Source organism: Desmodus rotundus, chromosome 12 (assembly GCF_022682495.2).
Source record: "Desmodus rotundus isolate HL8 chromosome 12, HLdesRot8A.1, whole genome shotgun sequence".
In the NCBI taxonomy this organism is placed as follows: domain Eukaryota; kingdom Metazoa; phylum Chordata; class Mammalia; order Chiroptera; family Phyllostomidae; genus Desmodus; species Desmodus rotundus.
This window is the reverse complement of record NC_071398.1, coordinates 1,398,473-1,414,584: the sequence shown is the minus strand read 5'-3', so window position 1 is coordinate 1,414,584 and position 16,112 is coordinate 1,398,473. Positions and strand designations below refer to the sequence as shown.

Here is a 16,112-nt window from a genome sequence, read left to right as displayed (position 1 = left end):
AGTACTGGCTCTTATTCGATGACCCTCCGTCCCTGTTCCCGTCTGCTTGTTCCCGGTTGGACCCCTTTGTCACGGGCAGGAGGGTGGCTGTTGCGACATGTGTCCCTTTGCTTCGAGGTTGGTGCCCTTGGGGCACGCTCACTCTCCCTTCCAGTTTCTGTAGGTCTCCTGGCCAGACGTACTGACCACAGTGTCAAGGTCATGCAGCCAACAGGCTGGACTTCGCTTCCTTGACCTTCTGTCCTCTAGCAACTCTGTCTCCACTTGACCTTGGCTTCCAGCCCCAGCCACACCTAGGCCAGGGAGTGCCCAGCCCCCGCCCTGTCTGTGAAACCCAGCCCCAGTCCCCTCCCTCCATCCATCAACTCCAAGGTCACAGGTGTCTCCACTCACGGGTGCCCCTGCCCTGTGGCTGCCCAGGCCTGTCCTCTGCTCCTCTTCCCCCAGTTGGGAGGTCATATCCATCGTTCTCATCACTTCCTGGCTGTCTGTTCTCTCAGAGGTTGGCACCTCTGTGGGAGCCGGGGACCCCAGCCCTCCTCAGAGACTTGTCACACTCTGAGCTGGTGTCCTGCGGCCCACAGTCACTCCTTTCTCAGGACTGTCCTTCCCAGCCCTCCACACCCAGCTGTTCTCACCGCCCAGACCTGGGCTGGGACAACCCTCCTCAGAAAGGCCTTGCTTGACCTCTCCAACCGCTCACCTTCTCTTGCCGGGTTACTTGCTGTAACACAAGATCACAGCCTATGCTTATCCCAACATCGTCTCCCCATCCCATAATTTGTGTCCCGAGGGACAAGGCCAAGCGCATCCTGCTCCGAGTGAACGCTGGAGTCCAGCGTGGTGCCTGAGACGCAGGAAGCACTCGGTGGGCATTGAAGCTCCCTTGGCCCATGGGGCTCTCCCATTGGCTGGAGAGCAGGCCGCTGCCTCCCCAGAGGCCTCCAGAGAGAGACCTGGGAGGCCCACAGGGCGAGGAGAGCGAGGGATCCAGGTGTGGCCCCTCTTCCTCTTCCTCTCTAGGGCCATCTCCGTCCAGAGCTTCCTGCATCTTTCCCGAAGACTCGCCTGCTGCTGCGCCTTCCTGGTCCCCCAGGGCAGCTTCCCCGTCTGCCTCTGACACTTGTCCCTTTAGAGGCTTCCACCTGCCCTGCCCTGACCTTGCCGGCACCCTGAGCCCTGCCTCTAAAGGGGACCCGAGACTGTGCCCCAGGCAGAGCCCCGCCCCCCAACCCCACCCCTGCCCCGGGACTGACCACAGACGTGCCCCGAGGTGGCGGACCCGGTCCATGTGCCATGCCCTTGTCACCCTAACGATGTGTGTGTTTAACTGGTGGCTGCTGTCCTCATCAGAGACTCATTGTGGAGCCTGAAAGAGTGATTATTTTTGCTGATATTCCTTTTCTGCAAAGATGATTTAAAAAAACAACCCACCACTACTTTGGTGTGCTGTGAATCCTTAACGAGGACAGTTAAATTTACCCCGATAGCAGCAGGGCCCTGCCCCACCCCCTGCAGGCGGAGGAGGGAAGGGTCAGGCCGCCGGTCCGAGCGCCCCTGGCACCCACCGCTGGTGGCGGACCCTCCGAGATGACCGCGCCGTGCGCCGGAGCCTGGGAGCAGAGAGGGGAAGAGGTCCCTGGCCAATGGGAAGGGACCGCATGGGGTTCCAGGACACCCCCTTTCCCTTGTGGGGGAATCCCTCATTCTGGCAGTCTGGGTGTTGGTAATGGCGTCCCAGTGGGGAGGGATGGGGAGCAGTAACAGACCGTGAGTGGACTCGCCAGCTTCCTCGGTTGCAATGTAATCCAGTTCCCATGTGGCAGGCGAGTGTCCCCCCTTCCCAGGAAGGGAGAGGAGGCCCCGAGGGTGGCGGTGTCTTGGCTGAGCCCAGGCTCAGGGTGCTGGCGTGACAGCGGGTAGGACAGAGTCTTTCTACCATCACGTGGCAGCCACGTGGCCCTCTGAGCTTCTGTCTCCTCATTAGGGACAAGGCTGGTCGTGACTGTGGTGGGCTGGGCTGTGGGGACAGACATGCGGGGGCTGGACCCTGACGTTTGTGATCACTTCTGCGGCCTCAGTGAGGTGACCAGCCTTCCAAGGGGCCCACCGGGGCTGGGGCCAGGCAGGGTAGGGGGGCCACCAGAGGGAGCCACAGGGGGGCAGGCGTGGCCAGGGGGAGGGTTTAGCTCAGGTGGGTGGGGAGGAACATCCTCAGGAGCTGGTTGTCGATCCCAGAATTAGCTGCGTGACCTTGGCCATGTCGCTCGACCTCCGGGAGCCTTGGCTTCCTCACCTGTCTTAGAGGCGGTCGGGAGCCAAGCAAACTAATAACGCCTGTCGGAGGCTCCGCAGTGTCTCACACCCTCATGGGGAGGTGTGTGGCTTCTGTGACACTGTCCCCTCTGCCAGCTGCTGGTCCTGCCGGGCCTGGTGATGCGGCATCTCCGTTCCCGCAAGGTCTGCAGGCTTCTGGAAGCCACTCTCGGTCCTGCCCCTCTTTGTGGCCTGGCCCAGTCTCGCACCAGGGCTGAGTTCCTGCCGTGGGTGTCGGTCACCCGAGCTGCACTGGCCCTGGCCCCCTTCCCGGCACCTGGCTACTGCCGGGCCACCTCCTGCCAGGGAGTCCCCTGTGGAGAGGCTGTGAGCGCCACTTCCTGCGAGGCCGGCCGTCCACCTCCTGCCTGGACAGCTTCCTCCTGGCTGGAGCAGCCCCCAGATGGTGGCCTTTAAAATGTTCCTGCTTGTTCCCTGACCGCCTGGGCTCAGGGCAAGCTTGTCCTCCATCACCGGTCCTCCTGTGGCTCCACGAGGGGCCATCTGGGAGCCGCTAAGAACCACGGATTCAGGGGTGACACCCTCCCAGCCCTGACTGTCCCCCCCAGTCCGGTCTCTCCTCCATGCAGATTTGGGGAGAGGCTGCAGGCAGGTCGGGCAAGGGCGGAGGCGACCCCCCTGGAACTGTGGGCTGGTCAGTGTGTCCTGAGCTCTGTGGCCGACATGGGCTTAGGCTCCAAGCTGAGTGTGGGGCAGCGCCCGCTGACGGGGGACCGTGCCTCCTAGAAGGTGCTCTCCAGGGGCACCTGGCACATCGAAGGTGCTCAGCCAGCACTTGCCGGGGGGTGAGCAATGAATGAGAGAGCGTACTAGTGATCAGGACGCCTGCAGGTGGGGTGCTGGGCTTGGGCTGCCGTGGCCGCTTAGGAGAGACTGTCAGGCGGGTCCAGCTGGAGGTGGATGGGGAGGAGGGCGTGTACCAGCTGCGTGGGAGGCAGGGGGATGGGCCCAGGCGGGCAGGAAGCCGCAGGTGGGCCCGTGGGCCAGGGACGCGCTGGAGGCCAACTCGGAGAGGCTAGCAGAGGCCGGAATTCAGGGTCCCCTCTGGAGAGTTCAGCTGTGACCCTTGATGTTATTTTAAGGTGGTGGCTTTTCCGTATTTAATTATGAATGAAATTGCATTTGAGGATGGCAGCCGATGACGGCGTGTGGTTATGCTGTGTGGGCTGTTTTCAAAATAGCTCGCCCCAAACTTCATTAGGGGTGAGTTCGAGGAAAGTGCAGGCTGACCTGGCCGTGTGTGTCTTGCTTTCTGTGTCCGAGCCACGCTGGCACGGGTGAGCTGGGGGCTTTGCTGGCTGCAGGCCCCTCGCTCCCAAACCTTCTCCTTGGAGGCCCGTCCCCGGGTCTCAGCTTCTCTCCATGGTGGCCAGATAGTTACTCCTCTGGAATTCTTCTGTGCCTTTCGAGTTGGTCCCCTCTCCCAGTGTTTCATCTTGGGCCACTTGATGGGGCACTGACGGACCCCTGCCTGCAGATCTGTGAGGCCAGGCTGGCCAGGGCAGGCGCTGGACACTCCAGCCAGGCCACTTGGCTCACTGAGTTGGGTGGCTGAGCTGCATGGCTGCGTCCCCAGTCTTCGGACTTGTGAATATGGTCAGTGTTTGCAGGAGCGCCGCCGCCTCCTGCGTGGACCGTGGACTCCGGCCGGCCCCTCCCCTTCCCCGGACTTAGCAGGCACCCTCATTATAACAGGGTCAGCCTCCGTGAGAAGAGCGGCTGGCTTGCCAGCTAGTGCCAACCCTGGTCAGCCTCTTCAGGGCTCGGACAGGCACGACAGACCAGGGCTGGACCCACTTCCTCTTCTGAAATCCCGCGGCCCACACGGGCGCGGGTGGAGGTCGGCTCCTGGGCAGTGTGCTCCCAGAGCCAGCTGGTCCCCGGGTGTGAGCGGGGGGCTCGCTGGGCTCCGCTCTGCTCCCTGCTGGACCTCTAGGTCCCTGCCTGGAGTCTCTGGGCCTCAGGGTTCTCCTGTTTGTCTATGGGGATGGAGTGAGTAACAGAAATCAAACACAATGGCATGTGGCATTCAAAGAGCACGGGGTCTGGCCGGGCTCCCCGAAAGAGCTCAGTAAGTGACAACTGCTCTACTGGCGATGACGATGGTGATGGTGAGGCCTGGTGGCTGAGGCAGGAGTCCTGGTTCTATCATGTTACTAGAGCTTCTGTGCCTCAGTTTCCCATGTGTGTAGGAGGGCAGCTGGGAGGGTCTCCGCCTGGCCCCAGCCCTTGGGGAGCATGATTCACGTGCAAGTGAGTGTCAGCGGGGACAGTTTCTCCGGGGGACCACAGGATTATCACCGTTGTCTCCGTGTGCCCCTGGGCATGGTGGCTGACCTCGGAGAGCCGCCATTTCCCCAGATGCCGCGGGGACCCCGGGCACGGCATGGAGCACAGGATGCTCTGTGGGCCCTGTCCCTGGCTCGCCCTGCCCCCTCCCGCTGGGAAGCTCTGTAGCTAAGTAACCCTGGCTGGCAAGGGGCTCTGACGCTGGCGCTCACAGGAGACTCGCGTGTGCCGCCTCCTCTGTTGGGTGACAGCTGTTTCCAGGCAGATGCCTCCCCCGTGCTCAGGAGCAGCGAACAGAGAGGAGAGCGTCCCAGATTTAAATTTGGAATGTGCTCAGAATCATGCCAGCCTCCAAGAGCCCACGGGGCCCACGGCTGGGTGCTCTGGGGGGCTGGTGGCCACGTGGCAGGGTCTGGGGCCAGGGTTGGGCTCTCGAAGCCCCAGCTGAGCCATCTCTGGGTTGCTCGTGTGGTGGGCGCGGCGCAGACTAGGGCTCGATGGGCAACATGTACACGTCAGCAGAGTGGGCAGGGTCGGGCTCTCCCCATAGTCGCCTCAGGACACTCGGCTCTGGGGGCCTCGCACCCCAGGACCTCCCACACCCTGGACTGGCCTTCCCAGGGATTCTGCAGGGTCCCTCACTCACAACGTGCCCCCTGCTGTGACCCGTGAAGCCACTCGTAGAGGTGGACACCCCCACATTGAGGTGAGGGCCGTTCTCCTCAAGGGAGGCCCTGTGAGGCTGCTGCTCCTGGGGTAACCAGCAGGGGTGGCCCACACCCCTGGCCATAGGGGAGGTTGGGAGGTTGGGGAGGAAGGCAGAGTGCTTAAGGTGGGCCACCGGGGCTGCCTCCGTGGCAGGGCGACTCCCCCAGCATGTCTGCCCCAAGTGCTCTCCTTCTCCCCCAGATTATTGGGGTGGGACCCTGCCTTGGGGTCCTCACAATGGCCAGCTGATGACCCTATGTGAGGAGGTCACCCGGGGAAGGCAGGCTGGTACCCAGCTAACTGTGCCCGGCCCTTGGAAGGCTACTATCTCCCTCTGCCCCTGCCCAGGGGTGTCTGCTCTCCAGAGGGAAAGTGGGGACCTGTGCAGACTGGGAGGGGAGCCGGTGAGCAGTGTCCCCCACACCCTGAGCAGCCCCAGGGCCCCCACACCCACAGGTCACTCTAGCTGTAATTCCTCAGCGGTGGCCCCAGGGGACCAGACACAGGTTTCAGGAGAGTCCTGAGGCCACATTGAGGGCTACAGACCGTCCCCAAGGGGCCTGTGCAGGGGCCCTGCCCGGGCTCTGCTCCTCCTTGCTGTGCCGCTGTGTCCGGGCAGACCTGCCCAGTGGAGGACTGTGTTCCTGCGGGTCTGAGGGTCTGTCCATCTGCTCAGGCCCCTTCGCGCCCCAGCCAGGGCTCCGAGCAGGGGGGCGGTGCAGTTTCTAAGTGACCACAGACTCAGAGCTGCGTGCGTGCGACCAGGCCGAACGCCTTCCCCCACCTGCAGTGTGCTCGCTGCCTGTCTTCCACTGTACACCCAAGGCCCCCAGAAAATTCCGTGAGGGAGGAAGGGCGCGTCAAGGCTGAAGACGCACGGTCACCAGAGGACCTCGGGGGCTTGTGCCGTCCCACACGGGGCTTGGAGGGGGCTCTTCCCGTGGCCTGGGCCTGGACATCCAGGTCCCCGCCGGCCCCATGCCCTCCCTTTCGCTTCCAGCCCATGTCAGGAAGCCTCGAGGAAAAACAACCACCCGGCATTAAAGACATGGTCTTTGTTTTTGCAGTCCGTGACCCCAGCCATCTCTTCAGCGAGCCATGGTTCAGCGCGCTGGCACTCAGCAGCCGTTCAGCGGTGGAAAAATCATAAAGCAGATGGAAGCTTTACATTTTTGTTTAGTTTTTAAGAGCAGTTTTTATAACATCGCTTAAAACCATTCTGATGCCTTGCTCTGCTTACACTCGGGGCTTTGTAGTGAAGATGTTTACAGTATGGAGAATGTCTTAAGCTATTTTATAGTTATGATATTTAGATAATTGGCAAGAAAAAAATCGTGTGTTGAGATTCAGTGATGTTGGTAATCGCGAAGTAACTTACGAGTCTCAATAAATATGTCCAGTTCGGTGGAAAGTACAAACTCAGTTAAAACAAAACAACACAAGAGGGAATATCTTCTTGGTGAAATCATTTCCTTTTCTTAATCAAAAGATGACAGGCAGGGCCCTAGGACTCCCATCTGCGCGGCCCCCCGGCCCTCGGTGCCCCTCCGTGATCGGCAGCTGCAGCCCCGGCCCTCGCCATTCCGCACGCGTTCCCGTGGAGCCGCGTGCGTTAATGAACTTCAGTTCTTGAGGCCCGCCTCCCGCCAGCCCAGGGCCCCCTCCCTCCCATGTGCAGACTTTTTTCTTTTTTTTTTAATGTCAAAGAATTTATGCAGAGCAAGGAGTTGGAACTCCTTTTTTTTTTTTTTTTAACTGCCCCAAAATGGCATTAATCAAAAACAATAACTCCTTTTAACTTTTCTAAGTGCTCGGAAGGCAAGAGTGAAACGAGCTGTGTGTGGGCCACAAATGCGCAGAACGCAAACATTTCACAATAAACATGTTTAAATGAAAGTCCTGGCAAGATGGCCTGGAAGATAGTGCATGCGGGGTTAATTAATGCATACTCATAAAAATAAACCTCACTTTTAAGATTGGACCAATAAAAATCATTAGCATATTTGGATCAGATGCCTCTGTGTACACTTGAACTCCTCCACGGTGAGCTGCCCCTCGCCACGCCTGGAGACAGACGCCGGTTGAAGTTCAAACTTCCCTGCTGTCTGCTGTTTGCCTCCGATACAGAGGTACGGTGATTGATTCCGGTTTTATCTCTTCTACCTGCCATTGATCTGCTGGCGATGGGGTTAAATGTATCATTTTCGATGTGTAACTCGTAGTCAGATAGCCAGAAAAATGTTTAGTTGCGTACAAATGCACAGTGTTTGATTTCCGCTGTAATCAAATTACTAGAGCGTATTATTTTTACCCCGAGATGTTTATTTATTTATTTATTTTTGCGATCTTAAATTGAATCATTTTGGCCTATTCACGAATGCTATCTTAAAAAAGAAAATGCTTCCCTGAAATCATCCATTCCAACCAATGTCGCCTTTAGGTGGGGGATTATGCCGTATTCCGAGGTTCGCCGCTTTCCCAGCCTAAAGGCAGTAGAGACGATGCTGGCTTTGCATCGTGCCTTTTGCACAGGAAGGGACACCCTGCTACAAAGCCTTCCTTGGTGAGAAGCCATCGGCAAAACCGGGGACTGAGGTCGGAACCCCCCGAGTCAGGAGTTGGGTTGTGACTTTGGAGACCGTGAAGTTCTGTGCCTCCGATCACGCCTCATCTCAAATCCTTATGAAAATAAGCATCCTGACAAGAATTATTGAGGAGAAAACTCCAGCTCGACTTTAATTTTACCCAACTTTATTGGCAGCTTACTTTGAACTAATGTGCAATAAAGTTGCCAAGAAGAACAATAGAAAGAAATGAGAAAAACTGTGTTTTGTTGTGCTTTCCCCGTTTGTTTTAATAAAGACTGGAGAGGCGTAAACACCTGCATAGCTGATTTGGGTTTCGGGGAGGCCATGCTTCTGCGTCTGGTGGGATGAGACGGCTCACGGAAGGGCGGCTGAGGCCCTGGGGCCACCCGGGGCGCCTGGGTAAGCCCTTCTATGGTAGCATCACTCCGCTCCTTGGGGAGCGAGACAAGCGTCCACTCCTAAGAAAGTGCCTTTCCCCTGAATGTTTCTGGAGGAAGGCTAGCAAGTCCCCGGGACCCAGCGCTTTGTAAACACGCTGTGTCTTCGTCCCCTCGCTGTGCGCCCAGACTCAACATCGCCTGCTTTAGAGAGCGAGTGTTTATGGCTACAAAGCGAACCACTCTGTGTGGGGGGGCCGGGGGGGTGTTTGTCCAGAAGCTGCATCTAGTGATTCCTGGGGCGGGGGCATCTTCCCGTAACACCCATCCCAGCTCTGAGTGTGGAGGCCACTGAGTTTCTCAGTCCTGTTCCCCCAGTGCTGGGGGCTGGGCCTGGGGTGCCTCCCCCGGGGGGGCCTGCAGGGAGGCTGGTGCCCTTCTGGAGACAGGGTGGGAGGCGGTGTCGGCGTGCACAGAGGCCTGCTGACCAGGCCCAGGTGACTCCAGGCCTCTGGGCAATGGGATTAAAATCCAGCGTGCAGGTGAGCTCTGGCCACAGAGAAGGTCAGTGTTTCCACCGGACCCTCAAGGGAGGGCCTTTCCTGTTGTACCTGAGGCACAGGTAAGCGCCCGTGGGTGGGCCCTTGGATGGAGGAGCTCAGAGACAACAGCTCCCCGTGTTTAGAGAGGCCATGCCGCTCCCCACAAGGAAGGAGACACACCTCTGTCCCCGAGAGAGTCCCACCTGCTGGACACTAGGTGGGGCCTGGGCGAGTAGCCAGGGGGCCCGCCACCCCCAGGGGCAGCATATAACCTGACCCTGTGTCGGGTCTTTTCCAGGTAATACATGGAGGTGACGGCGGTGAGGAGCGCAGGCCAAGTGGGGGACGGGCGCCAAGGCTGGGCGGGGAGTGAGTGCTGGGGGCACCCCCGGGCCGCCCCGTCGATGGGACTGGGGCACGGTCATGGCCCAAGTCAGATGCCATCCTCCCAGGCACCCGGCCTGCCGCCTCTGTTCCCTCCTTTCTGCCAGCACTGCACCTCTTGTGTTGGGTTTGTGGGTGCCTGAGTCTCCCCACAACGCAAGCGCTGCCAGGCTTTGGAAGCTGCATGTGGAGCGAGCCCCTCCCCAGGGCCATGTGTTTGCCAAGACGGGGCTTGGGGCGGCCTCAAGGGTCCAGGTTCCCCATGGCCAGGAGGTCATTTGGAGACCCTTGGGCTCCATCCCCTGGGGATATAGAATAGTGGGGAGAGTTGGGGCTTGAAGGGAAGACAGTGAATGAGGGGCAGGGCTGGGCAAGGGCCAGGCTGCTGGTGCTCAGCCCGTGACCTTGACACTGGGTCACTCTGTTGGTTTAGTTCGGACATGGACTGGATGGCCACTCCAGTTTGCTCCTCCTGCTGGCTTATCTCTTCCTAGAGGAGCAACAGCAACAGCTATGTGCCAGGCACACTATCTCACCCAACTAATTAATCATTAATTAATGAGCTCACTTAATTAATTAATCATTAATTAATGCGCTCACTTAATTTAATTGATTCTTGCGACAACCTTATGCGGTAGGTACGACTGTCCTCCCCGTTTTCCTGGTGAGGAAACTGGGGCTCAGACAGCAGGGTCAGGGCTCGGGTCCATGCTCAGACTCAGGCGGGGGGTGTCGGGTAGGGCTCCGCCCAGGCCGCTCCCCCTGAAGTCGAAGTTGGTGCGCTCTGCGCCCTGCTCCCCTCCGTCTCCCCCACGCTCTGGGGCGCCTTCAGATTCAACATGGCTGAGCCTCCTCCTCCGTGCTGCAGTGAGGTATTGATTTCACCCACTTAGGTGGGAGAATAAACATTGTTTTTTATTTAAAGCTTTGTTAGATAAGATTTCTATTCGAACCACATCGATTCAAGCAAATCTGTGAGTCCATTTCAAGAAAAATCATAACCAGCTAATGGCACAGGTGTGAGCGGATGCGGTGATAGGGCTCGGGTGCCTTCCATGCACATGGCTGACATTTGGGCCGCAGGGTCCGCAGCCTCATTCAGAGGGGAGCAAACGGGAGGCAGAGACAGTTCGGACGAGTCCTTGCCTTCTTTCCGGGAGATGCGCCCTAGCGGCGTCTCCGGCAGTTTGTTCACGGGAGAGTCTGAGCTCTCGCTCCCGACCTGCGTCTCAGGCGGCCCTCCTCGCCCACTCCAGCGGCCAGAGGAGCGGGCCGTGGTCTTCCTTGGGGGTCATGCCTGGGCCTGGGTCCACCTGCCTCAAAGGGGACCGGCCTATGGCTTGGAATGGATGGCAGGGCTGGGGTGGGAGAGCAGGGGACTCATGGGCTGGAAGGTGGTCCGAGTGGGATGGCATCTGTGTAGTTCTGGTGGCCAGGCGGTGATGGCTGTCCTGGCCACACCGCCATGTGGACCCCCAGGTCTAGGACGTGTCCCTCTCTCCCACAACCCTCTGGGTCTCAAACTGGCTTCTGTGGCCCCCAGGGGTTGCAAGGAGATCTGCTGGAAGCTGAGAGAGGGGAGGGCTCAGAGCTCCCCTCTGTCGCTTTGGCTGCAGAAATTGTGCTTCTATCCTTGGGGAAGGAGCTGCTAGAAAACGCTGCGAAGCCATGGAGCTAGACCATGTTCTCGGTTCTGGAGATGCGGAACCAAGTTCCAGAGAAGAGCAGAGAATCCCAAAGATCGAGTTTGGAGGGTTACTGTGAATAGAAGATATCTCTACTCAGGCGGGTTGGTGCTGGAGCCTGGTAGAAGGAATGAAAGACACACTTGAAAGGAGCTGTGGGGGTTCACACGTCCGGTCCCTGTTTCAGGCAGCCTGGCCACTGGCACACTTGGGAGAGCTGGAAGTCCAGCTGGGAGAGATGGAAGTCCACCTGGGAGAGCTGGAAGTCCACCTGGGAGAGATGGAAGTCCACCTGGGAGAGCTGGAAGTCCAGCTGGGAGAGCTGGAAGTCCACCTGGAAGAGCTGAAAGTCCAGTGGCGGGGGTGGGGGGGAGCTGTCCACAGGAAGGGACCCGGAGTCCACACGATGCAGTTGGTCAGAGGTGTCACACAGCGGTGGCTGATGGTCGAGTGGGGACGGGGCACCAGCGCCCGAGCTAAGCGCCGCCAGATACAGGACTTCCATTCTGAAAGAGAAGAAATGACGGACCCCTCGGTGACCGAGGTGGAGGAGTTGGACCATGACCCAGGTCGCCTCTGGCATCATTGCCAGGTGTGGACACACGAAGGTGGACAGACAGGCCCAGGGTCCCTGGGGGACAACTGTCGGCCTGTGAGAGGTGCGGGCCGAACCCATGGGCTGGGACTGGGGGTTCCCAAGGTCACCGTGGGCCGAGGCCTTGAGGCCTCCCTCCCCTGGTTTTCCTTGTTACCTGGGAGTTCATGGGGTCCCCCGGGCCTCTTCAATAAGTCTTGTGACCCCGAGCTGTCCTTGGGTTGCTCCCACGTGAAGCAGGAGACATCATGTGCAGGGACCAGGGCTGCAGGGTGACAGGGTGGGAAGGAGGGGCCATCGGTCTCGGTGCTGTGTGAGTGGCAGCTGGGGCGTGGGCAGGAGACACGGTGACTGGCGTGGCGGGAATGAAAAACCACCAAGGGTCACTGAGAACAGGCGTTTCGTCCTCTTCCCCCTCGAAGGGGCCCCCTGCTTTCTGTGTTTGATTGCTGTCACGTGGTTCCCGAAGGTCAGACGGGCAGGGCTGACACAGACGCCGTGCCACCCCGTCCCCAGTGAGGCGAGGCATCCCACCGCAGCGGCCCATGTCCACCGCAGCCAGGTTGATGACGAGGAAGCTGCACCGCACTTGGGCAGGAAGTTCTGCGGGAAGGACCTGCCCCGCCCCTCTCGTGTGGATTAGAAACAGCTTCGTGTGGAGCTTGGGGCTGCTGTCAGGGCTGGGGTTGCGGGGCTGCCACACGGCCCTCTTTTGGTTTGTGGAGACTGTGGTCTGCCTGACCCTCGACCATCCCTCCCTGGTGCGACTCCTCACGCATCCCCACGTGTGTCCAGCCAGAAGGCCGTGTTTAGAAAACGCCTGGCTGCAAGGACCCCTCCCTTAGTAGAACCTCGTCACGTGGTCTCCACTCTTGCAGGCCGGGAGGCCCCTGTCGGCTCAGACACCCAGCCCTGACACTCTGTGGGGCGGCCTGGCGGCCACTGGACACACCTCCCCCCTTCCTTTACACTGTAGGTAACCTGCAAGGTACCCATCTGCCCCCAAGAAACCCCCCACGTGCGTGGCCTGCTTATCTGTGTATCAGAGCCCCGCCCCCATGGAGTGTCAACTCATGGCCCATCCCGAGAGTCCTCGCTCACTGTGCCCCGGTCCCCTAGGCCCTTGAGAAGGGCCACAGGCAGGGTCGTCCAGTGCTCTCATCCTGCGGCCCCCTGGCCTGTGCTGCCCTCACTGCCCAGACGCCCTTTGGCTTATTGCTTTACTTGATTGAAAATACACAGCCATAAACAGCCAGGGCAGCCAGCAGCGTGGCGCGTACGATATTAATTTCTCCTCTGGTTTATTTGTGAAGGAGTCCACCATATAAATCACTCGAGCCACCAAGACAGAAAGGGAAATGTCATGTCCAAATGGAGCGGTAGCGTGTGTGCCCATTAACATCGAAGAGTGCACGGCCGGTCCGAGGCTCCTACTGCGGGGACCAGCTACTGTGTGAGCCTCGCTCTGGAGCTCTGGGTTACCTGACGCGCTCAGGACGTCGTCAGCCCTCCCCCTCCGCCGTCCTGGACGCACCGGGCCCCCACCGGCACGTGTCGGCCGAAAGCTGGGTGTCTGCCGGACGGTCCCTCCCGACGCCGTTTCTCACGACTTCTTTAATTAACACCCATTTCTGACCTGGACTTGTTACGAGACTTGCTATTCTCTCCTGCTAAATTACGTCTAATGAACATATTTGCATGTTATCAGATATAGCCATATATCATTTCAAATTTCGTCGTTTAAGCCTGCATCACTCACAACAGCTTTTGTGGATTAGTAAGCAGGTGAAATCAAAAATCTCATTTCATATCTGACATTAATAACTTTCAGGGGGAATGAGCATTGGCATTTATGTCTGGGCCAGATCGAGCCTCGCGTCCTAGAGACCCAAGGGCAGCAGGCAACCTCCTCACCAGATAGGAAAATAAATCATGCATAATGCCGAATTTCTACCTTACATGTTAATTAATGTGTGCAATCAATTACTGATGTTACAATATGAGCAAGAAACTGGTGGGGAATGGGGTAATAAAAAATACCTATAGATTTATCTGCTTCTTTTTTCTATTTAAACAAATAGTCTTCAAGCCTGTGAATGCTGTGTTGAGACATGCTCTGAATAATAAGCATCATAAAATCTAATCAGATTTATAAGAGGAATTGATTGTTGTGGCAGGAAGAGAGGGTGGAAAATAAGCTGGAATTTAAGTGTTAATTTTTATGCTAATCCACAGTGGCTTCATATGAAGCAATTTTGTTCTGTGCCACAAATATAAAATTGTCCCTTGCAGAGAAATGTCAGCTTGCTAGACCTGAAAGCAGTAATTTATTAGGTATGTTTCTATTAGTATGTGTCAGAGTTGTTAGCAGGCTATACACACAATGGTGCTTCATACTTATCCTCCAAGTCTCAGAATGTTTCAGCTCAGTGGCTGGAACGCAGGGGCATTAATACATTATCATATGCGGGGTGGTCCGTGCCCTGTGGACAAAGGGCTATTTAATACAATTTAATGTCATTCTGAGAAGAAGTGGAAAAATAAAGACGGGGAATAAAATGGCATCTGTGTGTTCCCCAGCGCACTCATGCAGAAACCCGGCGTTTAAGAGGTATGACATTTCTGCCAAGAAAAAAGAATAAAACTGGGCCATTTTTTTCCCCCTAACCTGTTCCCCACTGCAGTCTTTTCTAAATGCTATTAAGTGATCGATTTACACGGCCCCGTGATGATGTCATCTGTAAGCAGGGGAATGCAGGAGACAGCAAAATCCTCGCGACAGTGACCTTGTTTCGGGACCCTCCGGCCCCTGGCGGCTTCACGCCCGGGATATGGTTTCAAAGAATGTACTTTCTGGACACTCTGTAGCTACTGGGTAGTGAATTAATAGAGTTAAGGGTTCTGATGCAATTCACATATAGGTCAATTACATGCGCCAACATCTGCTGTCACTGTCATTTGCATGTGGCATTCATATGTTAATGACGCCTCTTTTTACTCAAGTAATATATTTAAAAAACAAGATTTGCATATCAGTTTGGATCGGTATATTGTAAGCAATGTATCATTTTCTCCTTCCCGGGATGATTTTTTTTTTTTTTTAAGGACGCCGCCCCGAGTGATGGCGGCTATATTTGAGCCCGGCTCTGATTTATACGAGAAACCCATCGGTTGGGGATGCTTCCATTCTAAAGCCGCTTACGGCTTTATAAATCAATAATGACACAGATGGACTGGTGATAATCTATTTAGAATGCCTGATAGCAAATATTGTTGCACAGATGATTAGAGTGGCAACTGTTTCAGCACAGAGCTTCCTCTCCCTTTGCAAATGGTAAGTTTGAACCAAAAAAGAAAGAAAAAAAAAAAAGAAAGAAAAAGTGCTTCCGTGTGGACCCGGTGTCAGGACGTCTCGTGCTGGGTCTGGATGGCCAAGGAGAGAACATGGCGGGAAGAACAAAGAGGCTTCTCGCGACTGCCAATGTAATCATATCCATCCCCGCGTCTTTAACAAAACAGGACCTCTTAATGGAATTGTGTCTTCAGGTGTGAATAGCATTAAAAGCTGCTTCTCCTCTCCTTTTTGCCCTGGTACAGCGCAAGGAGGGAGAGAATAAAGTGGAGGTTGTCAGAAGTGGCAGCTGCTTGGAATCCTGATAAATATAAGCTTTTATTGATCTGATGAAAATGAAAGATCCCGGTGCTAGGCAGTATTTAGCTTCTTGTCTGCGGCACATCACCCGTGGCCTTGCGTGGGGATAGGTTTTCCCTCTCACACACCGGCTTTGATTTCATCTTTAACCTTTTCCGCTGAATTTCCTTGACCTCTGCGTGTGGCTGTGATTTCGTGAATTGGTTACATTTCACTTTACCTCGTGGCTTTCTGTATTTTCTTTTGTGATAGGGACCCCGGGACGCCTGCCTGGCAATCTGTCAGTGCCTGGACCAGCTGCCTCCTCCCTGGGCTCCCTCTCGCCAGACTGACTCTCCTGACGACACTATGCGGTTTACCTGCTAAGGTAAGACTTCTGATATCAGAACTCGTTGCCCCAGACGCACCTGGGTGCTTCCTGGTTTGTCTCCTTGGCCCACCACACATTCCAACCCAAGAGTTACCCCCCCCCCCCAGGGGGCTCCCTCCCAGCTGGGACAGGTCTGGGCCAGGGCGTGGCAGGGCTTTTGACCAGGAGGCATTGCTGTGGGGTGGGGAAGGGAACAAAGGAACGGTGGAAAATGCTCCCTTCTTAATTTTTCTCAAGTTTTCTGCTGGGATCAGTAAGAGGCTTCAGTTCCCAGGCCCGGGGTGCCGCTAACATATTCTGGTTCCCAGAAAGTGCCGGTGTTATTTTGAGTAGTTTTGATACAACCAAATCAAAGTGGAGATTTGAAATAGCTTTTCTGAAAGCCCAAGCCGAAGTCATAAATTATTCTGCACCACGATTCTTTCTGATAGTGAACCCATACGCACCTCCGTGCCTGGCACTGCTGGAGTGTGGGAAAGGGGAAGTGAAAAATAAAATGAAGCATTTAAATCTGGGCCGTTGAGGGCCTCGGACGGGCATCAAGGCCAGTCGATAAAGGACCCTATCAATTAGGCTTCCGCAGGT

At 56.6% G+C, this 16,112-nt stretch overlaps 1 protein-coding gene across 4 annotated transcripts in view; it reads left to right on the top strand.

Moving 5' to 3' along the window:
• ZNF536 (zinc finger protein 536) overlaps positions 1-16,112 on the top strand; it is a 329,458-nt gene that overhangs the window by 84,550 nt on the left and 228,796 nt on the right. For all 4 annotated transcript variants that reach the window (XM_053916155.1, XM_053916158.1, XM_053916156.2 and 1 more), the window contains one exon: positions 15,410-15,524. The gene's annotated coding sequence lies outside the window, so the exon portion shown is untranslated. The remainder of the gene's footprint in view (positions 1-15,409; positions 15,525-16,112) is intronic.